Source organism: Chiroxiphia lanceolata, chromosome 4 (genome assembly GCF_009829145.1).
Source record: "Chiroxiphia lanceolata isolate bChiLan1 chromosome 4, bChiLan1.pri, whole genome shotgun sequence".
NCBI classification, from domain to species: Eukaryota; Metazoa; Chordata; class Aves; order Passeriformes; family Pipridae; genus Chiroxiphia; species Chiroxiphia lanceolata.
Window position 1 is genome coordinate 37,815,565 of NC_045640.1, and position 26,920 is coordinate 37,842,484.

Genomic DNA, 26,920 nt, shown 5'->3' on the forward strand with positions numbered 1-26,920 from the left:
AAAATGCACCTACATCGCCATCTTGTGGAAAGTATCCCTTTTCCATTTATTGGATTTTGCTGGATCAAACACCATTTCGAAAGGAAATTTCTGTTTCTTTAGTATGCTGCTCTTACCTATCAGACACGTAAACTTTTATTTTTTTTAAAATAGGACAGTATTAATTTAACTTCAACTCATTTTCCGACTCTATAACATAAAAAAGATGAGATAGATTCTGCACCGAACTTGTAGTTCAAAGTGCAACTCAGATAAAACCAGCAACTTGGAGAGAAAAATCATATTACACTGAATGCATCTCAGTGACCAATTGGAATATTCTCATTTTCCAGAACCAGATTTGTAAAATCCCCCTTTTGAACACATCTTCTCACCTACAATTTATCCATCACCTGCTCAGCATTTCCAATAAGGCCACCAATAACACCTGTACATTTCTCACCCTCAGAGGAGCTATAATGGAGCAGAATTCATGACCAGAGTGGGATTAGCTCTGCTGTGAATATGAAGGAAGCACTTCATCATCCTTTCCAGGTTAAAACATACTTCCTTCCCAGTGTAGCCTGTAAGAACCACAAGGTATGTATTTTTCACACAGGGTTGGTAAATAACCATTAATCAGTTACAAGCAGTGTAATATAAGATAGACTTGGAAAAAGGATAAGAACTTGCCTAGTTTTCTAGTCATTAAATACTTTATACTGAGATAGATAATTTTGAAGGAACTATCCATAAAAGTTAAAAAGCAAAATACCATAACACATAACTCTTCAGCATGAACAATAACTGCAGCAAAACTACAGTCGGGATACAAGTCTGGAGTTTTGCAAACTGATGCCTCTTTTGTGGGTTGTCAGTCTGATATATTTAAAAAACATGTATTCAGGTCTTTCACATTTTTACCTGGACCTACTCTATCTTCAAGGTAATCTCCCTTATCCATCTCTACCATACTTCCACAGGCCACTATGAGTATGAATACGTTTATGTATGTCACATTTCCCAAACAGGTCTAAAAAAATACTTTGGCATTCTTGAGCTCAGGAAGATTATACAGCATTTTCTTAGCAGTGTTACTCTATTGTCACTAGCAGGAAGACTACTGAATTCTAAGATCCTGAATGCCAAAAAAAGAGTCCATTTCAGTCCTGTTTGCCCTCAAAACACAAACAAGCCAACCTTTGTCCATCAGGTATGGGGCAAAGAAGATTACTGGGCAAATGGGGGTGGGAGACACGGAACATTTTTTACTTGAGTGGAAATTGTAACAACCAATAAGACCCCCCTCAGTTATGATGAACTACCAGATTCAGAAATCCTCATCTCCCCCTGATTCAGATCCAGTTGTGAGAAACAATAACAAAATTATAAGAAATTTATATTTAATAGGTTTATTTTTAAAAAATAAATACTAATCAATAAATAACATGTATGATAGTCTTCCGCATCTCAAGACCGTGAATTATTTTCTCAGAGATATTTTCGGGAAGGTACCATTGTCCAAGTTAGGTCAATACTCATAAGAGCCTGGGATTTTTGGCACAAGAGAGGAAAGTGAAGGGGAACTAGGTTCTGGGCAAGTTTCAAATGAAGATAGGATAAATCCAGGTACAAGTGTGAGAAATTCTGAACTCACCTGTTTATTAAATTTCAATAAATTATAACAAGCATGAAAATAATTACTTAATAGAAACATTCAATCTTTTCAAACACATTTACACAAAAATGTATATGCATACATTTGGTCTAAGACCAAATATACTGTCTTGAACAACGTATAACATACTTTAATAGTGTACACAAAAAAAGTCTTTGTCAAATAATTTCCACTAGACTGCAGTACTTCAGTCATTTGCAAAACTCTGTCACAAACCAATCTTATTTCTATCATATAAACAAATATATGTTGTCATATGTATATTTTCCAATTGTGTTATCACAAAATAAATGCTATTTTAAGGCTGATCTAAAGATAAAGGATGAAATTATAAAATAACGTGCTAGTATTTTGGTCATTGTTCTAGCTTTTGGAGAAATATGTGTCTGTCATGGGAGGAATGATTGGATTACAGTGCTCAAAAACAAAGATCCTCTCACATGAAATTTGATTGCAAATAACCAAAATGCATTAAGAAGGGAACTAATTGAATTCTCAATGAAATTAGAATGGTAGCAAGAGGTTTACATTTAACTATTTGTACCTGGTTACAACTTATTCTTTGAATTCCTACTCTTTGTAAGATGTGATTATTTTAGTAGAGCTCAATATGTTGTGAACATGCGTGTTTGTATTACAGCAGTGATAGATAAACATATAGATACAAAATATATGCACAGAATTAATATTCTTGCCAAGAATTTTGTATTCATTCTCAGTACCAACAGACAGATATCTAATTGGAGTAATGGATGTCTAAGTTTCTGGAAAGCTATTAATCACTTTCACATACTTAAGGCCATTCAGCCATTTCTTCCAGTGTTGTTGAAAATGCAGAAATATTTTGGAATAATTCAGTGTGTTGATGGTAAATATGCTACAAGGTAATAATCACCTGGCATATCCTGACAGTAGACCAGATGTCAGTTGTATCTCACCAACTGAGCTGAAAGTAAACTAGAAACATATAACGCTACTGTGAAAGGTGTCTCAATGAAAACAACTCAAAGAAAAATAAAACCTCTTCTCAGAATTCAGTTAAATCCAAAGAAATTCCACCTTGAATTTAGCTTAGACAAATTTGAGGACTTTCAGAATTCCTCACATGCTGTATGGATAAATACATACAGTGCTTCTTAATATATTTGATAGGAAACATGACTGGAATGTTTCAAATCTTGGGGATAGGCATAAACTTAAATCTACACATCACATATCAGAGGTACTTCACATGCCTAACAAAACAAACAAAGAAAAAAACAGCCAGTAAATAAACAAAACCCACAAAGCATAGTTCTTGGCTATTTGTTAAGCAAATTCTTCAGATCCTGCAGTTAAAGCCACAATACAGCAGAATACCAGAACACATTTCTACATATCTAATTACATGAAGTCCCTGATAGCTGCACTTAAACTGATTCTCAAAAAAGACAGAATTTTCATTACATATAATGAAATTAATTATTTTTCTGTCTTTTCCAATGGAATAGCTGGGCTTATTGTTAGTTTTCCCTTTATTAGGGAGTATGTATAATTCCATAGAATACTATAGAAACCATTATATAGGTGCTACACAGGGGTAAACTAATTTAACATAAATTAGCAATTATGAGGAAGAAGATAATCTGATCTATAGATGACATTACACATAAATATGACTATCTGCCTTTCTTAAGAGTTAAATTATTTTATCTATTTAACTGCAGATGGAAGTACTCCACTCTGTTTTGCACAATCCAGTACTCATCTACTTATATGAGTAGACCTGTTTCTCACTTTATAGAATACATTGGTAAAATTGTTCTATACATACTAATGCCAAATATCCTAGATGTTTTGGGTTGAAGCTCCCAGGGACTAAAAGGAAACTGGTATCCTGAAAAACTAGAGCAACAGGCCAGATTCACCAAAATTGACTCTATTGTCAATTCTTAATATTGACTGTATTCTTAATAGTTTTCCAGTGTTTAAATATCAAATTACTGATGAGGTGTTAAGTAGCAGAAACTGTTTTCCAGCTTCAGCTTAGACTTGTAGGCTCTATGTCTGCTCAACTGTAGAGAATTAGAACCAACCAAAGAAATATTTTGAGATGATAGTTTAGCTCTATTGTTGCAATAATACTTTCTACTCACTCAGTTAACATAGTTATCAGAATAACTCTCTGAATTGGAATTTATAGAGAAAATAGGTTTAGGCCCTAAATAATGAATCATTTGTAGGGCATCTCTAAGGGCTCTGCTCTGCAAGACTCTCTCAAATCTATCAAATAGCTTGCTTGGTTTTAGAGAATAACAAATTCAGGGATTGCATTCCTCTGTAGTTGCCTACAAAAGTTTATCTGATGTTAAAAAGCAGGTGCAAAGTTTCATGTTTCTAGATATATTTTCTAATATTTTTTGTCAGTCTGTATAAAATGGAAAGCTGATATTATGTAATAAATGCAAGCTGAGAACTAAGTGTCCTTAAAATTAATAATAAAAAACTGCAAGTTACAAGTCAAAACAAATACCACCCTTCAAGATTTTGACAAAATCACTTCCAGTTCAAAGAATGCTTCTCAATCCTCATGCTACCTTTTTTTTCTTTTTAATTCATCATTCATTTTTGCAGAGATAATAATAACAAGGCAGGTTTGCCATGGAAAAAATCTACTCTAAAAAAATTAATTTTAAAAACGAGCATTTCTGTTACTACATTGCCCTTCTTCCAAAGATATCCAAGCCAGGAATCAAGCATAATGCCACCTGTTATGAAAGGTCTTTTTTTTCCCCTACTTTTAAAACTACTTCAAGACACTTTATGCTTTCCTTTAATTCAGAACAGAATTAAGTTGCTGTGCCACAAAGAGCAAATTGTGACAGCTGATTTCAAAGCAATCCTTCAAGACAAGTCCTGACTGCCATGTACTCAGCTGAAGAAGATTACTCAAAGGTTGGATGAACAAGAGCTGCTGTTATACAACCTCAGTGGTCTCAAAACTGCAGAAGGAAACATATGGGTAGCATATCAGCACTGAAAATGGCAGGTCTGCAAATGTGCAACATCCTCCTGATGGCCATTATTATCATATAAGCCCAGTATTCATACATAAAAATATGAAGATCCATTTTTATTGCTTTAGAGCTGGACATCAGAAATCACTTTAATATCTTAGAGCTCTCAACTCAGTGTGTCTGAAAGGACCACGTCTCCACGCTCCGTTCAATAAGGATTTGATTTCTCTGTATTATTTAAACATCCACCTTTAGGGGATTTTGTGTCCTTTTTCTCCACAGTATACTTGCATAATTTCTCACAGATTCTTGGAAACTCATAAAAGTTTTATATATGTGTGTCAAGGTAAGAGTAACCACTTTCAGGTAAGTAAAAGTAGCGTCTATTAGGAAAAGCTGTAGACATCAAGAGAGCTAAGTAATTCTGAGTTGCTTTAGGGCTTTGACTTTGCATTTATTCATACGTGTATCTCAGGAAAATCCCTACTTTCTACATGTTGCTTGTATTAGTGGCACACAAAATACCTTCAGTGCTATACTCTTGGACATTGAACAGTTTTTCAGGATGCAGAAACCAGTAACCTTCTTTAAAGGATTTATTTTTTAAGCATTCCTCCTAAAAGTTACAATTTTGTTTTGCTGAGATTCCCAAATATAGTTTGAGCCTTCAAATTCTCCTAAATATGAAATTACTGTGGTGCTCTTTTAAAGTGAAATTGTACAGTTTATTCAAAGTTAAGTGATTGGTGCACAAGACAATATTGCCACAGACTTCGGTGGTGCAGTATCAGGCCTTATAAGAGCAGTCATTCCTGCCTTTTCTGTGACTTCTAAATTCAAATTATTTTACTGGCAGTTTTCTCAGAAGAGTTGCATTTTTGAACATTAGAGAATGTTTACAATGCTCAAAGCATTAATTAATAAAGTAATTAACTATACCCCTCAATGTTAATTTATTTAGACACTATTCAAAAGACATAAGATCACAGTATTTTATTAAATATTTAAACTGTCTAACTGCTCATTAAATATTTAAACTGTCTAAGCAAGACAAAAGTTTTCATAGACTGAAGTGTTTTTCTTCACATATATTATTCTTTATACTTTCTACATATGCAAATGTCTTTATCTCTCTCCTTTTCAGTACAGCTTGAAACAACAGAAAATTATGAATGAAAAGACAAGAATAGACCAAGCAGCAGCATTAATTCTGTATCACGATCAATACCCCAAAACAAGTGTTCTTTCTGCCTCCCTTCCTTCTTGTTATAATTTCTACAGGTGTCCAGAAAATGTATCACACCAAACAATTACAAGTCTATATCCCTGAGAGAAATTACAAACACGCTCACTGTTTTGCTAACACTTTGCTAAACTTCCTTTGAGACAAGGATACTCTCACGCAATAGTGATACATATCAGACAAAATATAGCATAAAAAATAATAAATTAGTTGAATTAAGAGCTGTACAGGAGGTCAGAGACTTTAAAGAAAATCCAACAAGCCATTTCCTCAAATAACGGGACTTTAATATTCTCTTAAATACCATTCACTTACTGTGCAGGGAATGACCTGCTCCAGACTTCTTTACACATAATAAAACAAAGAGTTAAACTTGTGAGTATTGATACTTAAACAACCTTATAAACGTGTGCAAGACTGACATGACCATAAAAACTCTGTTCATCCCTAATAAATCACTCCTTTTATTTTAATAGCACTGGCATAAAAACAAATAACAGTTACCATCTAGATTTACAGTGATGTAACTGAGGTCAGTGCTTGGATGCATGTGTTTTAGTGAATGGTTATTTCTATGCACACTTAAAACTCTGAACCATATAGAATTAATGAGGCTGCAAACAAAGGAGAATAAAGTTCTACTTATAATTTGTCTATATGCCTGATACACAGCACTCACGCACAAACAGAGAAACCGGTCTCTCTGCAGCAGAGCTAGGTGAACTTTATATTTAGAGGCTTATACTGAGTAGAGGGAAAGGAATTGCACAGTATAACATGAACCAACCAACTTTCACTACTGTCCTGTTCTGTCTCTGTACAGGCAAGTGACCATTAGATTGCGTAAAAAAGAAATATGTGTGGTTTCAAGTGGTCTGTTGAATAAAAAGTAGAGGACCCAGTAGCTCAGTTCTGGAAAGAAAATCAAAGTCATACTGAACACAGACAGATCAATTCAATAAGTACCACAAACTACAAAACACCTTTGAATGTGCATCATCAATTGCAGAAATGCTATTGTTTAATTTAGCTGGGAAAAAATGCTGTGACTGTTGGAGTAGTGCATTTCACTTAACGTGGGATAGAGAAAAGAGGACAGAGAAAGCGAAGGAGACCAAAACTGTTTTTCTGTCCCTACTCTCTGGTAGGGAATTGGGGATATGCTCTCTATGCTGCCAACAGAGGCATTCATATCACGTGTCCTTGAAAAAACCCCTAAAAAGATAACTGTTTTTATAGCTTATTTCACTCTCCAGCATTGTACTGCCAAGCACTGTAGGACACGTAGCAGAACTTAAGTGAAACTGAACTGACGAATCCCTTATAAGTGTTCTGTTTTAACTTAATAAAATCATGCTAGTGTGCCACCAAAGAAGGTCCTCCCTCCATAAGTTACAGTCCAACTACATTATTGCAACCAACAAATGGAATTCACAATGAAGAATGCAACTGGCTTTATTATTTCACATCACTTAGATTCTAAGCTTGTTTTGATAGGTTCTACTTTCCTTTTTTGTATCCACAAAGTACATAAGGCAACAAAGCCTGATGCATTTAAAGGAATCTGAGAACACTCTTGGAAGAAAAGGAATGCCCATGAAATTATGATTTCTGGAATACTTATTTTTGTAATCAAATCAAAACTTCTCTGCTTAAAGCCATCTTGCTCAGAAATTTCTTCACACATCTAGAAAAATCTCTGTAAACTCACTTCTCACATATGGAACAAGAGAACAGCAAGCATCAATTGCTTTCAAAAACATTTTTGAAAAAATATAAACGCCATTCCTTTTGCTCTCAAGTTTACACATATGATCATGGTATCTCTATGATTACCATGCCACAGACTCAAGACACTGCATAAAATGTTTGCCACTTCTTCACAAAATTCATTTTGTTTGTATACAAAAACAAACCAATGAACTCCTAGCACTTCAGTGGTCTCTCACCATTCCACACCAGTTTCTCATAAGTTGGAAGGATTCCACAGAATCTCCAAGGACAAACTTTAGAAGGAGGCTTGAGTTAAAGGATCGGCAGCACATAAACCTGTCTTTTTAATGGCAACCACTTTACATTGTTTAGCACATTTAGCAGGATTTAAGGATGAAACTAATACAGTCACAAACTTTCAGAAAAAGCCTGTGAGGTAGAGGGGGAAAAAATGGTGAGGGATGAAATATATAGTCACTGCCAACAGGTCTTGAGCAAGCACTGCATGAGCAGGTGAAAAAAAATCTAGTGACTGTGAAGAGCTTGATGACAGTTCTGGGTCTGCTTCCCTTATTCAACTGTTTCCACTTATATTCACCTCTGCATCTGTTACATATTTAGGGGTGTTTTTATTAGTAGTTTTGAATCCATTGAAGCAGGTGAGCACGTATTTAAAAGACAACTAAAAAGAAAACAAGACATTAAAAAGAAAACACTAAATAGTTCAGAGAAAAGTAGAAGGAGTGCTCTTGCAAATAAAGGCAGCAAACTCATTTTAATTGAGTTTATGCCATTTGAATGTAGACAAATGAATAAAACAGTTTAATTTTAAATGAAATCGGGGGAATGTAATTTGATGCATATAATCTCTCTTGGCAAGGACTTCTCAAGAAGGACAACAGCAAATACACGCACATACCACCTGCACGTATCTATCATACACTGATCTTCCTTAAGCAGCTTTCCCCCACCTTCCCACCCTTCTACATTAATCAATTATTTAAAACTCACTTTATAATCTTACCTGTTTTCCTCCATATTTATGTGCTGACAGAGGTCCCAGGTCAGGAAAGCATGTGGTACGCGTTTGAGATCCAAGTGCATAATGGCAGGGAGAAGGGTTAATTCCCCCCAAAATGCCTTTCTGAATATGAACTCTTTGGCCAAGGGTGATGAATTTATGCTTTTGTTTTCAAGCTGTTCTTGGAGGGAAAAGGAAAAAAGAAAAAAGTAACCCACAGACTTGTCTCCAAAGTACTTAATATCTTTTGATTCATATGTTTGGGGGTTTTTTTCATATATAACCTTACTTTAATACCTTAATTGCTGGGTAAGACAATATGCAGCTATGTTTGGGACTATATGGAAAAGTATTAAAATACATTATAACAATTAATTTTCTTTGTATTGGTGAGTCTATGTAATTTTGACAGGGACTGTGAAGGACTCAACAGTCCAATAGATTGTAATTTCACATCTAAAAAGTTTAGAAGTGTTGCAGAACTACTTAAGCACTTGACCAGCTCCTCCCTCAAAGAAATACAAAGGAATCCAAACATCTGTATTAAAGTGCAGTTACATGACACATTGTCTTGTCTTCAGACAGTAAAGCCAGTTTAAGATGTTCCCATGCATTTCCTCCCTGACACCAGCTACTCCTTCCTTCATTTAAGCTGCTCCCTGGAATAAGCCAATTATATAAAACCTTCTTTGTGGTTTAGATGTTTTACCTGCAGTAAAATACCTCTCTCTATTTTTGATCACAGATGAAAACACACTCCAAATTACAAGTACCTACCTACTATTGGAAGGAAGACACTTTTCTTGTTTAAAACACCCATGGTGATGATGTTTATAAAGTAATCCAGAGGAAATTGTGTGGATCATAATGACAAAAAATCCATGAAATTCTGGTCTAGGCATCAGGGAGCTCACAGAGACGCAGTTTACATTCTATTTGCTTTTGCCAAGACTGCTTATCTTGTAGCTGTACATATGATGCAATAAGAACCATAAAGTTGTGAAGCGGGAAAAAAACAAACAAAACAAAACAAAACTCCCACTCCTTATGTGAACTACAGGTTGGTGGTTAAGACAGTCCCTGAAAGGGAGGCACGTATTTACATTCCTACTCCTGAGGAAAATACTACATGTCCTAAGCCATAACACAAAAGGCAAGTCGCAGAATCACAGAATCATTTAGATTGGAAAAGACCTCCAAGATCATTGAGTCCAATCATTGACTGATCACTACCTTGTCAATTAGACCTTACAACTAAGTGCCACATTCAATTTTTTCTTGAACACTTCCAGGGACGGTGACTCCACCACATCCCCGGGCAGTCCATTCCAGTGTTTAACAAACCCTTCCATGAAGAAATTCCTTCTGATGTCCAAACTGAACCCTCTTATAGTGAAGGGCCCAAAACACAGAACTCGAGGTGCAGCGTCATCAGTGCCGAGTACAGGGGGACAATCACTTTACTAGACCTACTGGTCACACTGTTGTTGATACAGGCCAGGATGCCATTTGCCTTCTTGGCCACCTGTGCACTGCTGGCTCATCTTCAGCCACTGTCAACCAGCACTCCCGGGTCCTTTTCCGCCAGGCTGTCTTCCAGCTACTCTTCCCGCAGCCTGTATCACTGCAGGGGGTTGTTGTGACCCAAGGGCAGGACCCAGCACTTGGCCTTGTTGAACCTCAGACAACTGGCCTTGGCCCATCGATTCAGCCTGCCCATATCCTTCTGCAGTCTTCCTACCTTCCTGAAGATCAACACTTCCACCCTCTAGTATCATCTGTGAACTTCCTGAGGGTGCACTTGATCATCGATAGATATTAGACAGGACTGGGTCCAATACTGAGCCCTGGGAAACATCACTAGTGACCATCCAACAACTGGATTTAGTTCCATTCACCACCACACGCTGAGCTCAGTCATCCATCCAGTTTTTAACCCAGCGATGAGTGCACCTGTCCAAGTTGTGGGCTGACAGCTTTTCCAGAAGAATACCATGGGAGACAGACTTTGCTGAAGTCCAGGTAGAATACATCCACAGCCTTCCGTTCATCCAATCCTGCCACCTATCTTACAAGCAGATCAGTGCAGTAAGTGGACTCCAAGGACATCTAACAGACCAAGTCTGAAGGAAATATGTGTAAATGAGCTGTTTGAGTTTGGATGCTGACTATTTGAAATGCTTCTCAGTACTGTTTAGGACTGGACACAAAGATATGTTCAAGTTTGTGGAGCTCTAGATTATATGAATTTCAATGTTTCTTTCAAATTCTGGTGGTTTTTAAGAGACAGTTTTGTGCTTAGGCATCCTAACTTAAGTTGATGTCAACTTTTTTCAAACTTAGTTTAATAACTCCTTTGAACACTCCTGTTATTCTAATTTATAAGGCAACATATTTGTTCATATTCAGATAAAATATATCAGATAAACCACAGCTAACGTTACCAAAAAAATTTAGATGTACGTTTTCTGAAAAATAATCATCATAAGAAAGAGAACATATGATGATTTAATCAGTGAAAACATTTCAGTTCTTGAAAAATATATGAATAATAAACACACATGCCAAGAAGAGCAAGGCATCTATAAGCATAGAATTTTGAGAAATAGTGGAAAATATTTCTCTCTGAAAACATTTTCCAACAGTCTGCAATGTTGCAAATTACATCAATGCTTGTCATTTTGTCCAAACTACAGTCACAGTGTGAAATTACAAACCATGATAAGATGATAAAGCATACTATCAAACTAATTTCCCACTAACAGCATGGTAGCCTCACAAAAGGAATTAGATTTCGTTTTTTGTCACATATTTGGCACATTTACAGATACCTTCGGAACGTTAAATTCGTCAAATTTAACAAAAACAACAGTTTGTCAACTGCTGAGTTCGGGGAACTAAAACATTCAAACTACTCACAGGTATTCAGCCTACGTGGCCAGATTGGGTCTAATCCAAATCAAAGCATGCCAAGTAGGGCCACACTGGTAGCAAAGGAGTAAGACCTACTAATAGCACAAACTAGGCTAAGGGCAGAAAAGGATACAGGGAGAGGAGACAAGACAATGCATAAATGAGTCATGGGGATTTAGGCAGTAGAGAAGAAGATAGTACAGTCTGTTTAGAGACAGATTAGTCAACTTTCATTAGTTCACTCTAATACTTCAAAAAATTTGGTTTTCTCCAGAACACATTTAGGGAGGCAGATAAAAATAATGCATCACAGTGTCATAGAAAAAAAAATTTAAAAAATCAAATATGTAACTTTAATTTATTTTGTGGTGCTTTTAATAGAAAAAGTTTTATCCTTCTCAAGAAAGTTACAAAACCTACTTCTGCTGATAGTCTTAATAGAATTTGCTTGCCCCTTTTGTGCAATCATAATTGATCACCTTCATTTTTACATGCAAAACATTTCACACAGCTGCAGAAATACTGGAAACGCATGTTGCTTTCAAGTTCCTGAAGGTATTTTAAACAAGTATATCTCAAAATCCCATTTTATAGAGAAAAGAGCTTGGATAAAGAGATTATCCCAAGACATATTTCTTTCTCATTTATGAAGTAACCAATCTTTCTTAGTCAAAAGATTCAAATACATGAATAGACACCTCTAAATGGTGCTGTTATGATTAAATCTTCAAAATTCTGCTGCATGGAAAGACTAGCACTATATCCTTAACAGATGTAGTGTTGGAATGGTTTTATACTCTTCAGAGAAATGGCAGAATAAGATTTATCACCCTAACTCCAGTAAAATGATACTGAATGGAGTGCTGTCAGTGACGAATGACAATTCCAGCCAATTGAACTTTTCTAAAGAAAGTAAAAGATGGAATCATTTCACTATTTTGTAGTTTGGAAAAGCAGCCTGGAGTGCTGAAATCTGCCAGAATTTTTATAATTAGTGGCCTTCTACTATCTACTTTAAGCAAGGGAATTATATCATGTAGATTATGGGATCTGAGACCACAGAGAGTGTAATTTTCACCATGTCTGGAGGAGGATTTAAATATGAGTACAACTTTACGCAGACACAAATTTTCTAAATTATAAAACATTACTACACAAAACCACTAAAACCAAACTTAGATGTTTTCAAATCCTTGCAACTTGAAATCTAGGTTTCCAACATACTGGGTCTGAATCTACCACAAGAAAAAGCTAAGCACAAGGTAACTTTCAATGCAATATTTCAATTGAGAAATAAACCAGTTTCCAAGTTCACGACTGGTGTACATAACCTGTGAGGATTTAAAATCTGCACATACTTATTCTAGTGAAATAACTTCCAGGAGGACTTGAGTCTTTACTTTCAATACCAGATCAGAAGAAAATAAAGAAGCAAGCCTTGTTCACGTTACTATAATGTCTCTCAAATAACTTGACTGTTTTTTTCTTAAAGGAGAAAAAGCAATTTCCTTCATTAAAGAACAAATATTTAAACTTAGTCTCCCTCCCTTTATTTTTTTGACATTTTAATATTAATATTTGAGAGCTTTAAGTTCTAGTCAGCATTGCATTAACTGTTGCTCTAACAAGTGTTAATGCAGTTCCTGTCTTTCCTCTGAAGAGCTATAAAAACACAGTGCTTTCAAAATTTAGGTAAGGATATAAATCTCAGCTCCAGGTGTTCCTGAATTACTTTCCGTAATCTGAAATTGAACTAGTCCTGACCAACTCTGAATAAAGTTTGAATGCAGTATAGACTTGTACTAAGTTAAACCACCAGAAGAATGAGTATGTAAAACAAACCAAAACTTACTGACATATTTACTTTTTGGAAGGCATGTCAAATGAACTTTAAAACCAGATCTGAAAATCCAGCTGTAAATGGGTATGCAAAAGTGATTAATGAGTGCTGAACACCATCCAGATCACATACTTGTAAGAACTACACCAAGCTAGTAAAAATTTCACCCTGAAGTGACAATTCAATTTAAATTAGAACTTGCAGTTACTTTTCTAATTTAAGTCAATAGTAATCCTATGGTTGCCATATATCAGAAAAACTTGCTTAGTAAGAGCATAAAACAGCTCAGTACAACAGACATAAACAACGATCTTTTCGAATTTCATTCCTGAGTGAAGAGTGCACAACTTCTTCACTGCCAGCCCTAACACAAATCCTCCCGAGTCTGTACCCCTAATCATGTTTCTACTTTCAATGAGTTTCTGAATGTCTCTTCTATCCCCCAACCACCACCACTAACTAGAAAATCCTCCCTCATTATCTTGACTGATTGCTTCAATTAGCGAGCAATTCAGTCAACTCACATTATGTTCTATGTTTCAATTCCAGGAAGGTAAAGGTTCACTGATATACTTCAGGTTTACTTAATTAGAAGGAAAATTAACTTAAATGTTCTAAAGACACAATACTGGATTAGACTGCCTGACTAATGCTTACAAACTTTGCACCAGCCAAGGCCTTCCTTGCCAATCATGTCCTGGGGGGCATCAGGCAAAGCATCGCCAGCTGGGCAAGGGAGGGGATTGTCCCACTCTGCTCTGCACTGGTGCAGCCTCCCCTTGAATATTGTGGGCAGTTTTGGGCACTGCAATACAGGAAAGAAATTAAGCTACTAGAGAGCATCCAAAGGAGGGCAATGAAGATGGTGAAGGGCCTTGAGGGGAAGCCGTATTAAGAGTGGCTGAGGTCACTTGGTCTGTTCAGCCTGGAGAAAAGAAACTGAGGGAAGACCTCATTGTGGTCTACAATTTCCTCGTGAGGGGAAGAAGAGGGGCAGGCACTGATCTCTTCTCTGTGGTGATCAGTGACAGGACACAAGGGAACACCCTGAAGTTGTGTCAGGAGAGGTTTAGCTTAAATATTAGAAAAAAGGTTCTTCACCCAGAGGGTCATCGAGTACTGGAACAGGCTGCCCAGGGAAGTGGTCACAGCACCAAGCCTGACAGAGTTCAAGAAGTGTTTGGACAACACTCTCAGGATCATGGTGTGACTCTTGGGGATGGTCCTTTGCAGGGCTAAGAGTCGGACTAAGTTGGCCAAGAGGGATCCTTGTAGGTCTCTTTCAACTTGGTATATTCTGTGATCACAGATGGCTTTCTCTGGTTGACAAGAAGTTCAACATGAGCCAGCAATGTGCACTGGCAGCCCTGAAAGCCAAGTGTACCCTGGGCTGCACCAAAAGCAGCCTGGCCAGCAGGTCGAGGGAGGTGATTCCGCCCCTCTATTCCACCCATGTGACTCCCCACCTTAAGTACTGAGTCCTGCTCTGAGATCTCAATGTAAGAAGGATGTGGAAGGATGCAGCAAGTCCATGGGAGGCCACAAAGCTGACTACAGGGCTGGAGCACCTCTCCTATAGAGACAGGTTAGTGAGAGTTGAGTTTGTTGAGCCTGGAGAAGAGAAGCCTCCAAGGAGACCTTACAGTAGCCTTCCAGTATCTAAGGGAGGCTGAAAGAGATCTGGAGAGGGACTTTTTACAAGGACATGGTATGATATGACAAGGGGGGATGGCTTTAAACTGAGAGTAGGTTTAGTTTAGATATTAGGAAGAAATTCTTTGCTGTGAAGGTGGTAATGCTCTGGAACAGGTTTCCCAGAGAAGCTGTGGATACCCCATCCCTGGAAGTGTCCAGGTCAGGCTGGATGGGGTTTTGAGCAACCCAATCTAGTAAAGGGTGTCCCTGCCTATCCAGGTGGGCTGGATCTAGATGATCTTTAAGGTCCCTTCCAACCCAAACCATTCCATGACTTAGTGTATTTAGAGACATATATTACTTTTTGTATTTATCTCAGAACAACAGATGAGTAATGCAGATTTCACCTATAAGGGCTGTGAGTTTAATATTTGGAACCAGTGAAAAATCCATTATTAGGTAACGTATCAAATCAAAATAGCCCAAATTTAGTGATTATTTTCTGATCATTGTGATTTAGTCTCAATAGGTATCCAGTGATATTTGCCTTAGTAAAAACAATGATTCTTCAAATTTTCCTTTTTCTTAAGTACTTAAACACTCATTTGGACTTATTTTCCCTTTAAATTATATGAAATACTATTTATATTTTATCTTCCAATGCACTTCTCTCAATTACCATTGGTTCTATGTTGATTTAACATATCAAATTGTAAGTCTAGAGTTCAAATAATTTAATCATCTTACTGCATTTCAAATTTTTATATCAGTTCAGGTTTTCTAGCTCTAGAAAACAGACTGTGGTGCATATGCAAATTTGAACAGGCAGCAATATTCCTGGATTTTTCTCTTCCTTCTCAATCCTGAAAACTAGTCAGCAAAACTGAGACCTGCAGTATGCTTGATATCTGTACTTCCCATGATTCAATGACAGATGTATAACACAATGTGGTAATGTCTCCTTCATGAAGTAACCCATCTTTCTTAGATGGACTAACCATTAGAAGGAAGAAACACGTTGAAATACTGTGCAGCAATAATTAGATTGGCTGTTGGCAATCTGGTTGTTTTTCTGAAGAGAAAAATGGGAGAAAAACAGAATAAAGATTTTGTGGATTTTTGATTGGGATTTGGTTGGTTGGTTTGGAGGGTTTGTTTGTAAATTGTACATTAGAATAGGAAAAAAATTACATTAACATGCTTATTGTAACCAATTTTGGGTCTTCAATCAGTACTATATTTAGAAATGGATTTACACGCCCCTCAAATATTAGGAGAGTTAGAAAATTTTTAGTGAGAAAAGTGTTTTATGTTGAAAAGTGACATCTTTTTCTATTGCCTAAAATATATTTTTATTAACATGTCTGAGGAAGATGACAAAACTTACAGGTTACTTAACTTAGTTATTTTGCATCAGCAAAGATATGAATTAACTATCTACAGGAACAACCACTCCAAAAAAGTTTGCCAGACACATGACAGTGACAAAGTATTTTCTTTTCTGAATATAAGGGAGACTAGCTCTTATGTCAGTAGGAAGCAAGTCAGTAAATGCTACCAAGTTTTGAACAACTCAATATAAGAAGAGGTCACTTAAAGTAAGGGCTGTTCTTGTTCAAGCTATTTCATCAACAGCAGAACATTGCAAAGCCCCTTAGCACACAAAAGTACAATACACAAGTAGTTTAAACATCTTTTAGCTTTCAAGCACTAATGCCATACAAAAACTCTAAATTAAAATACGGTCAATCCAAAAGTCTGCATAAAATCCTTAGAAGTTTTACAAACACTTTTAGAGTTTGTTAAAAAAACCCAAACAAACAAAACCACAAGCAAACAAAACAAGAAAAACAACCATCTCAAAATCAGCTGTATCTTAAACTGTACCTCAGGTTTCTACGGAAAGTCATATTCACACATGATAAGATGGGTCAAGGCAGCATAAAACTATACCTGGAGATATGAGAAAATGAATGTAGGGTTAGAGACTGAAAAAAAAAAAAATCATTTATCTACATTCAGTCAGTCAACAATTCTTAGGGTCACTTTTTCCTCAGAACCAAGAACATGGCCCTGCTCTAGCCAACTTACCTTCAAACATGGAAGAAACATCGTAGTGTGTGAGAGAAATATCTCTAATTAAAATTTTGGAGATGGCCAAATAAAGTGAAACAAAGAACTTCATTGACAGCACGCTGGATGCACCCGACTCACAACCACGTCGGAGTACAGCCCGAATGGGAGGGACAAGCCCTTTTAAGACCCTTTGATTTACATAGCCACTCCCTCGCTCCTCCAATGCCAAGCCTGGCTCTTTTCTTTCTCAACAGGTGATATAGTCTTCTTCTTGCAGTCCACTGGTTGTTTTAACCAACATGTCAGATTGTTTCCCTGCCCCCCGGCCGCATGGTCCCTTGGCAGTGAGTTCAGACTGGTCTTACTGCCTTACACACACCTTAACTGTAAGTAACAGTAAGTAACTGTGAGCAACCCTGTAAGCAGCAATAGGTAACCGTAAGTAGAACAGTGAGCAGCCCACTAGTCCTCGGCCACAAAATGGCTCCCCAACTCCCCAAATAAAATGACCTCCAGGTATCTCGGCACGAGGCAACCTTGGAAACCCCTGCTTGTAATAAAATCCGTCTTATTAATTTCCTACAGTGTGTATTAAAAAAGATCCTTCAAATGGTCAGTAATTGCTTAGCTTTATAAAAATTTTTCACGTCAACTAACCTCTTTTCATCTACAAAATCTTCCTACACTTTCTTGAGAAAAGTGACAGTTTTGTCTAAGACAGCTAACCCTAATTCTAGCTTCATCAGGATTTCCATCTACAAGGTTGAGAAATTAAGGACTCTGGTTGTATATAATCACTTTTCAAAAAATATCCTTCCCTGTGATATCACAAGAGATATTCACTCCTCAAGCAATTGGCAATTTAAATTGTCATCAACAGTTTCTAGACAGTGCTTGAAAGGAAGAATCAGGGATCCATACAAAAAGACTACAAGAGAAAACACAGGTTTTTTGTAATGTAAGAAATACAGAAAATTCAAGCTTGAATAGCTAAATGAACAGCAGTACAAAAAGCCTGCAGGTTGAGCAATAGTTTTGACAATTAGGTACTTATTCTATAGCTTCTTAACAGTAGCACCATTCAACAGAAGAAAAAAAATGAGGAGATAAAAATCCTGATTCCTGTGGATTCAGACTTTTTGTTTCTCAAGACAACTCTAAATTTCAGGTTATTACTAGTAGAATAGTAGCAATTATGTGATGGAATGCACTATAAACCATTGTTAGTGGCCTTTTTTACCCTTATTCCAAGTAAATGAACTATCTAGTAAATTACTCTATTTCAAGAGCAGTAAAACTTTCTATTAATGTGACAATGATTATCCACCATTTTATTAAAAAACAGCCCTTCACCTTCCCTCTTTTACCCCATTTGAAAATGCAATGTGAAATCTTGTTTTTTCTTAGTTCTCAGCTTTCAGATGAACCTGAGCTTTGAAAAACTTCTGAAAGCATCGGAATACCTAAAAAGAAGGAGAATCTAAGGGAATCAAGCCCATTCCTCTGATAAGAGGTTGAAATAGAAAGCACACACATTAAAGCAGAGGAAGAAGCCGCAGGGAATATTATGGATAAATAGTAGAATATTTACCATTTTAGTAAAGGAAGGAATTGGGTTCTAGTGGCTTGGTACAGGACAGGGATATGGAAAACAGATCAGAAGGCTTCTGCTTATCTCGGAATTATTAAAAACTTAATTTCTTTACAAATGAAAACTTGCACAGCAAATTTGAGCTGTTTTAAAGAAAGACATAACACATTTGAATGCAGATAATTTTTATAATATAAAGATAAATAATAAAGTCTAATGAAGAAGAGTTAGACTGCATAAATTAGGTTGGACAGATTGTTTCTAGAAAATTATATCACAAATGTCACAAATGTGACTTCCTAATATATCAAAGAAGTGCTGAAGCCTTGTCTAAGCAGAAGCAGTTTGAACCAGCTGTCCTTCATTATAGGTTTCTAGCTTAGCTGAGGGTTAGACCTTCAAGTCTCTGCTGACAGATATTTGAGTAATACTTCATTTGGTTACTTTACAAGAAAGGGCTGAAATGATTGCCTATGCTGACAGGATTCTTAACATTAACTTGAATTTGCAGTGGTACCTGTTTCTCACGGGTCATCTGATGCAATTTTAGCTATATAAGGAGCTTTGAATGTTCCTGAATTTCATCAGAGACTTCTGTGTGGCCCTAAGGTCTCAAGCAGACAAGTTGTTAAGGCTTAGTACCAGACAGGGCCTCAGAAACCCAAAAGTAAGAGGAAAAAAATGCCTAAAGTCTTTCATACTAAACAGACACCATGGTTAAGTGAGCTGAGTGGTCAGTTTAAAGGTGTTTATCTTTTTAATGGGAGTCTAAATGTAAAATTAGTACCTCTAAGTTAAAGCTGCTATTAAGTACCAAGTAATCAGTTATGTTACACTGCTGGCAGTATGAAATTCAATTCCCTTTGAAAGATGCTGCACTCAGCTTAAATTTGCAGCTTCTGCTATTAAGTGATAGGTATGCTCATTCCCAAGAATCCATCAAGTTTATCTATATTGTCTTTCTGCACTTTTCGGTGACAAATGTCTAATTTTCTTCAAGTAGTGTAAATATTAGATATATAGTAGCCTCAAAGAACTCAAAAGAAGCAGCAGAACCTTTCTTCAGCATCTTCATTGTAAAGGGATTTTTAGGTGAGAACTTTTGTTTAATATTATGCTTCCAATATTGTCCATTAGAGATCACATTTCATACAGACCTAAAATGCCAAAAATAATCCAATGTTTAACCTAAGAAAGGTAAAAAGGATGTGAAAAGATAAAATTGGTTTCCCTGGATAAATCAGGAACAAGTAAAGACAGAGAAGCATATGGATATACAAGTCTACAATTTGGAAAAGGTTCCAAAGATCCTGACATTCCTGAATTTTGGCAATTTTTCTTTCAGACAATCCTCTGAAATTTGTAGAATGACATTTTGTTAAGGGTCAGACAACAAAAAGCTAAAGAAAACTTGCAAGAAGGCTGTTAGGACAAAAATTTAATTTGTGCTACCCTTTTCACAAACTTAGCTGAGCAGCTACTGCTAGGAAGGTAGAAACATCAAATGCAAATCTGTTCATAAATGTTCTAGAAGATGTGGTTTTCTTGTGATATGACAATTTTGGCTGACAACATTCAGACTGATAAGACGAGAAATGCTGAAAAAATATTTACTGACAATACTGAGTGAAAAAAAAATTGCTGAGGAAGTTCAATGCTGACAAACATTAAACAAGATACATGACAACTCTAACTTTGCAGTGATGAATTCTGAGTTGATTCCCCCTATGCAAAAATGAGATAGTGGCTGTACAGATGTGTCCAGGAGGCAAAATAGCCCCTTGGGAAAATTGCAGAGATCTTACATTTTGTTATGAAAAAGAATTCAGGTCTTAAACAGAAAACAGAAGATGAGAATGTGATTTATACAGATGAGAATGTGATTTATACAGAATCTTAAACTAACACTTACCTCTTCAAATAACATTGGAAAAACTCATGCTAGTTTCCTGCTGACCTGTTTATGTTCTGCAAGCATTGTTCTCATACTTGAAGTTTACTGTCTATGTATTTTGCCTCTATTGTTTCTCTCCAATCATGCAAATTATACAAATACAGTCACAATTTCACTAGTACACTTATCAACAACTTCCCTGGGATATTTCCCAGATTTACCTTTTCTAGACCATGACCTCTTCTGCAAGAGCCTGCACAAAATCCCCAGTGGTCTACATTTTCAAAAAATTATCCTGTGATGTAGAATCTCTACCAATAGAATAGAATGAGGTAACAAGAACAGCACTTTTGCCATGGCACTTGCCTAATCCTGTTTATTTATTCCCTCCATTTCTCCTAGATTCACTGGTACACAAAACCCATCACAATAATAGCTGTCTCTTTCTGAAATGCAAGGCATAAAAGAAAATACTGGCAAGAAAAATACTCACATATTCACCTGATACAGTAATAAACACCATTAACAATTTCTTCTTTACTGAAGGAAAGAAAAATAGATCAGCTTAAGTGCAATGCTATTCAAAAAAGATAATGCAAGAACTTAAAGTAACAGGTATGTTAAAAGCCGCATTACAATAATATGGTCAGAAACAGTATTTCTGAAAGCTCCTGCTTTTGGATTCTTTTTTTTTTTTTAATCCACATAATCACGGAGTAAACTCAGTAAATTCTACTTATCCTAAAATAAGAGCAGAATTGATGCTTTTCATTTTCAACAACAACAAAAAAAATTATATGAAGATAAAACTGGAAAGGAGAATCAGCTTTAGTACTGATAGCAGAAGCAACGAACTCGCTCTTCTCTCTTCCTCCAGATATGTAGTCCAGACATTAAATTCAAGCAGCAGTTTCTGAAGCAGAAAAACATAGCTTCAGTTTGTAAAGAAGGAGGCCAGGTATAAGGAAAGGAAATGAAAGGGGAGTAAAACTCCCTTTCAGCTACAAAAGCAGCTCTAACTGAACTTATGATAAGGATTATGGGACATACTTGCTAATAATAATAGCAAGAGAGCTGGAATTAACTGGGCCTATCCACCATTATGTGCAATAACGTATTCATCACTGACATCAGGAAAATCTGTCTTAGATGGGGGTAAATACTCATTTAGAGGTGCAAGAAATGCAACTCAACAATTTTTATAGAGATTTGAACACATATTCTTGGGTATCTTTTCTTAGATATTTGAAAAAATTAAATTAGAGGGATTATATCTGCAAAAAAGGCTCAGAGTCACAAATAAGACCCCACATGAAGAATAAAAAGTAAATATTAAATTTAATTTCTCTTACAAAAAATCCCACATTATTTTGAAGTATTCTCTATATTGCAGACAGCTTTAAAGTTTAAAAACTTGAGCTTTTTATAACAACCTGTATAGCTTAACATATTTATCTGAAAAAACCTGTATAGATCAACATCTTCATACTTCTAAGTGATTGTGAAATTTTTATGTGGGGAAGAAAAGGGCTGATTGTCATAGGATATTGGGAAGTTCTTTATTCTTTAATCTTTTCTCAAACACAAAGGCCTTGTTGCACCATTGCTCCATTACTCAAAGTTGTTCTTATCTTCTCCACGACTTAGAGAACTGCAGCTAACCTTTTCCCTGATAAAACAACACTAGCTACTGTTATCTGGAAAAACCAGAAAATGTCAATCTTTCATGAAAAAAAAAGTAACTTAAGGACAAAACTGTTTATATTACAGTAGACAAGTTTGTCTACATTTACCAATAAACTACACTGAAATAGAAAACATGTATGATATTTTATATGCCTTATTTGGGGACTATTTGTCAGTAAGAGTCAACTTTTTATTTTGTATAGTGACTAATACCGGAGCAACAAAAAAAGAATGATCCTTCAGCAAATTGTCTGACAACACTCAGATTTAAAATCATCATTTTTGCATGAATAATGGGCTTACTTTACATGGATGTTATTTCTTAAATCACTCCAAATACAACTTCAATTTTTAACATGAAAGCATTGTGTCCATTTTAAAACAGAAATCTTGAGTTCAGATATTCCTTGGTTTTACCATTCATGTTAAAAACTAGTACTAATTAGGTTTTGAATGTTTTATAGATATTTTTAAACATATTCTTCCCTTTTGTTCCCACAAAAAATACATATACAACAATCATTGTGGGATACATGGGATGTTGCAACTGCATAACATGAACTATCGAGAACACCATTTAACTTTAGATCCTATATTCAGTTACTGAGGTATATGCTGCTGTCCAAGACTTTAAGACTAGAGTTACCAAACTGGCTGGGTTGTCAGCAAGAGCAGTTACAGCAACAGAGACTGGCGTGTTCTGACTCACACACTTCCTGGGTCCTGCAGCCTGTACTGACCTCAACACTACAGCCCTGGTAACAAGTCAGGACCTGAGCTACTCAGTTTACTGATAACTTAGACACTACAAATGAAGACCTAAATGCGTAATCAAGACAACCTCAGTGGATATTTTAAGGCTAGCTAGCTATGTGCTGAAGTGTGCTGATGAGGTCAGCCAGTTCAAGTCTGAAAGCTTTATTACCTAAAGCTCAAAAACCCTGTCTGACATCTATGCCATTTTAAATAAACTGTCAAATTAAGTTTTCTCATTTACAGGTCTGTGATTTGTACAAGATTCAAGATATTCTCACATTCCATCTTCACCTTGACTAAGGTCTATGAAATCATTTGCTGAAGCAATACTGCTGTCTGTCCTGGTTCCAGCCAGGACAGGGTTAATTTTTTTGCAGTAGTGGGGAGGGGGGCATGATTAGAACACAGCAGTTATTCCATACCCCTCATGTCCTTGCCAGGGGCAGGGGAAAGGGACTCTTTCTTCTGAGGAGAAGGGGTTCCTTATAGTCAAGAAAACACGGTGGAGAGTGGTTAGGGTAGCGTGGCACCAGTACCAAGCCAGAGAGTGGTAGGGTGGTGCCAGCTGTGGTCAGGCCGGGCTCAGTGAGCATTTTGCGTGTCAATCGCTGTCTTTTGTACACTCTTGTTATTAATATTGTTGCTGTTATTGTTGGTTTTCTTATCTTATTGCTGTTTCCAATAAATTGTTCTTATCTCAATCTGTGATCTTTGCCTTTTGTGCCTTCCACTCTCAACTGCATCCCACCATGGCAGAAAGGGGAAGGGGAAAATGGGGGCAGGGAGCAAGAGAGAGCAGCAGTGCGGTTTTGGTCGGTGGGAACACTGAGTTGGGGAGTACCATTTCTAAACCACAACACTGTACTAGTACTGGGACAGTATATGTTAAATAACCTGTAGCACTTTAAAACCTGGAACAAAATACAGAAAGAGACTTACATAGTAGATAAGGTTCGAGTAAAATAAAGGACACAGGCAACAGTATGTGATAATGAGAAGACAAGGGTTCACTGAGAAGCTGCAGTGATTAGTTTGTCTGATAAGACAAACAAGTCCTGGTCCTGCTGCTTTTCTCAGGGAACACCTGTCATTCCTGCATAGGTGTTCAGCTGTAATGGTTCCCCCGCAGGGACAAAAACACTTGTTTTAAAGAGGGAACACTGGAACAGTTCTCTTGAGGTGACAATAGGTTTAGGAGAGTGCAGTCAACAGTAGGGAAAAAACTAGGCTCTCTAAGCAGAATGAATCTGTTACATATCAGTTCAACCATACCACAAACACCTAAACAAGGAGTGGCTGGAATTCCTTTTGCTGTATTTCAGAGGCTTGAAAATAACTAATTTTATGTAATCACTATTTTAGTAGTGAGGCTCTTACTGTGCCAGTGTTTGGTTTTCCTTAGCAATCTGTTTATGTCTTCTTTTGCACATCATTACAAAATGAAATAGTATAGAAAGCATTGAAAGATAAGTAAAGATTAATGAAAGTCATCAAATGTTACTAATTCACTGATCAAAGGAAAGTGTTTTGTGTGCTTTAAAGAGCTAGGAACAATATCAGTTGCTACAGTTACTATACAATTTTTTATTTTTACACAGCTATGCAGCCATGGCTGTCTTTTTAAGACAGGAAAAGTATAGACATATAAAACTCTGGCTGGCCAGCAACACCTTAAAAAAATCCCAAAACAACCCAAACAAGCCCCAAAGAAAATCTCCCCAAACAAACCAACCAACCCCCCACTACTGCCTTGGTTTTCATTGTATTCAAGGTGACTCTTATACCTATGATACTAGGCCCCACCTCATATATATCCTAAAATGTTACAGTACTCAAAAATCACCACAGCAGATCTAAAGAAGGCTGGAACGAGCCTTTCTGAGGAGGTGCTATAACACCAAAGTACCAAAGTATCCACTCACAGCATAAATCATAAAAGAGTCAAATTGACCTGTGCAGGCAATCTAATAGCAATAAAATCCTTAGTAGTGAAGGGATTTTTAGTCCCCAGAAAACTGAAGGTAATGTGATATAAATACTGTAATGCAACAATATCACAGGCAGTAACTGCCAATGAGGATATCCACCCCAAGCTCATTTCTGGGTAGCCCCAGCTGCATATTCCTGTCTTGCCTTCTGGTGTTGCCTTGACTATGGATTAAGCCAATTCAGTTTGACTGAAATCTGCTCCTCTCTTGCATCTGGTCTCTCCCCAGATGAAGTGACCAGTTTCACACTGTTATGTGTGCCCTGTTTCCTCATAGATAAAGCCATTATCACAGAATCACAGCATGCTTTGGGTTGGAAGGAACCTTAAAAGACCATCCAGTTCCAATGCCCCTGCCATGGGCAGGGACACCTTTCACTAGACGAAGATGCTAAAAAATCTACACTTCCAGGGATGGGGCATCCACAGCTTCTCTGGGAAACCTGTTCCAGTTGACTCACCATCCTCACAAGGAAGAATTTCTTCCTAATATCTAATATAAACCCACACTCTCAGTTTGAAGCCATTCCCCCTTGTCCCTTCACTCCATGCCCTCGCAAGACGTCCAACTCCCTTTAAGTACTGGAAGGCTGCTATTGAGGCCTCTCTGGAGTCTTCTCCAGGCTGAACAACCCTAGCCTGTATTTGTGCTTAGGATTGTCAATAAACATAACAATACAGAATCTATATTAAAATTTGCATTAAATTTGTAAATATTAGCATAAAGTAATAATAATAAAGCAATTAACATTGGACCATATTTTTTCTTTTAGACAAACAAAAATCCTATTCTATTCTCCACAAGCTCTGTATACACCTCACCAAATACATGGACATGAATTCCTCTTTCACCTCAATGACACGTTCTGAAGCATGAGAGTTCGATATTTTTGTTTTAACAGAGTTAAAAGTGTTCTGATGGAAACATGGAGAATGCAGAGGTGATTACCTAAATCCTGGAAGAACAACAACAAACACCAATTCAGATTCCAAGTCCAATTACCTCTCTCCAAAGGAATAGAGTCTCATTTTTTTCCTTCATGTGCAAACCAGAATTATGTCAAACATATTCTTATTTACATCACTGTTCCCCACTCTCCTAGTTTCAGAGGCATTCCTGGGTGGAAAGTTTGCTGAACTTCTGAGAAATACGTGAGTCTGAACCATCTCCTCTCTTTCTGCACATCACATTCGGAGATTAAGATCTAATCATGTTGTCTGGGTCATGAAAAGAGCCATTCGATTGTCTTATGCCCTTGATCATCACACTTACGGCAATAAATTGTTTGCTGCTATGTCTTCATGAAAAAGGCTATATGTAATATAGAAAATACAGAAATGTTTCAACAGTGATATATGAAAAAAAACCTACAGAAAATTTGAGACACTGGTCCTAAATTGTTATATCTCAGCTTAAAATGGAATTTGATATTCAGGCTAGTTATTTCCTACCATATCAGCACCAAATTTTCCGTAGTTCACACAAAAGCACAACTACTTTATCTGAAATTGTCACAGCTGTCAACTACTTTTATAACTACAAGAAGCTGGAGCTTAAGTTAACACTAATACACAAGCTCAAGTTCATGAATTTACTCTTAGTTCCTTCAATAGGTTCCAATGGAATGGTTTCAATTAAAAGAACTCTTGAAACCGGACCACCTTTTTTTTCCATTAGCTTTTTTCCTAAGTAATTCTTAAAGTGGGCATGAACAATGAACCAAACCACATAATACTCTCAGGAGAAGAACAAGGGGAATCACTTAATTTTACAGTTAGAGAAAGCAGACAACAAAATTACTACAAATTATTTATGCAATGACCTAGGTTACGCAATCCCAGACCACGTCAGTATGACAGGAAAGGCATAGTTTGTTCTACTTGATCACCTATGAAGCAAACCAACATGCAG

At 36.7% G+C, this 26,920-nt stretch overlaps 1 long non-coding RNA gene across 1 annotated transcript; it reads right to left on the reverse strand.

Annotated features, from left to right (window-relative positions):
• Positions 1-465: 465 nt before the first annotated feature.
• On the reverse strand, positions 466-21,193 carry LOC116786467. Its single transcript, XR_004356949.1, has 4 exons — positions 21,073-21,193; positions 16,906-16,971; positions 8,634-8,806; positions 466-563 (listed from the first exon to the last, which is right to left on the reverse strand). It is a non-coding gene; the product is annotated as an uncharacterized LOC116786467 (long non-coding RNA).
• Positions 21,194-26,920: the final 5,727 nt, after the last annotated feature.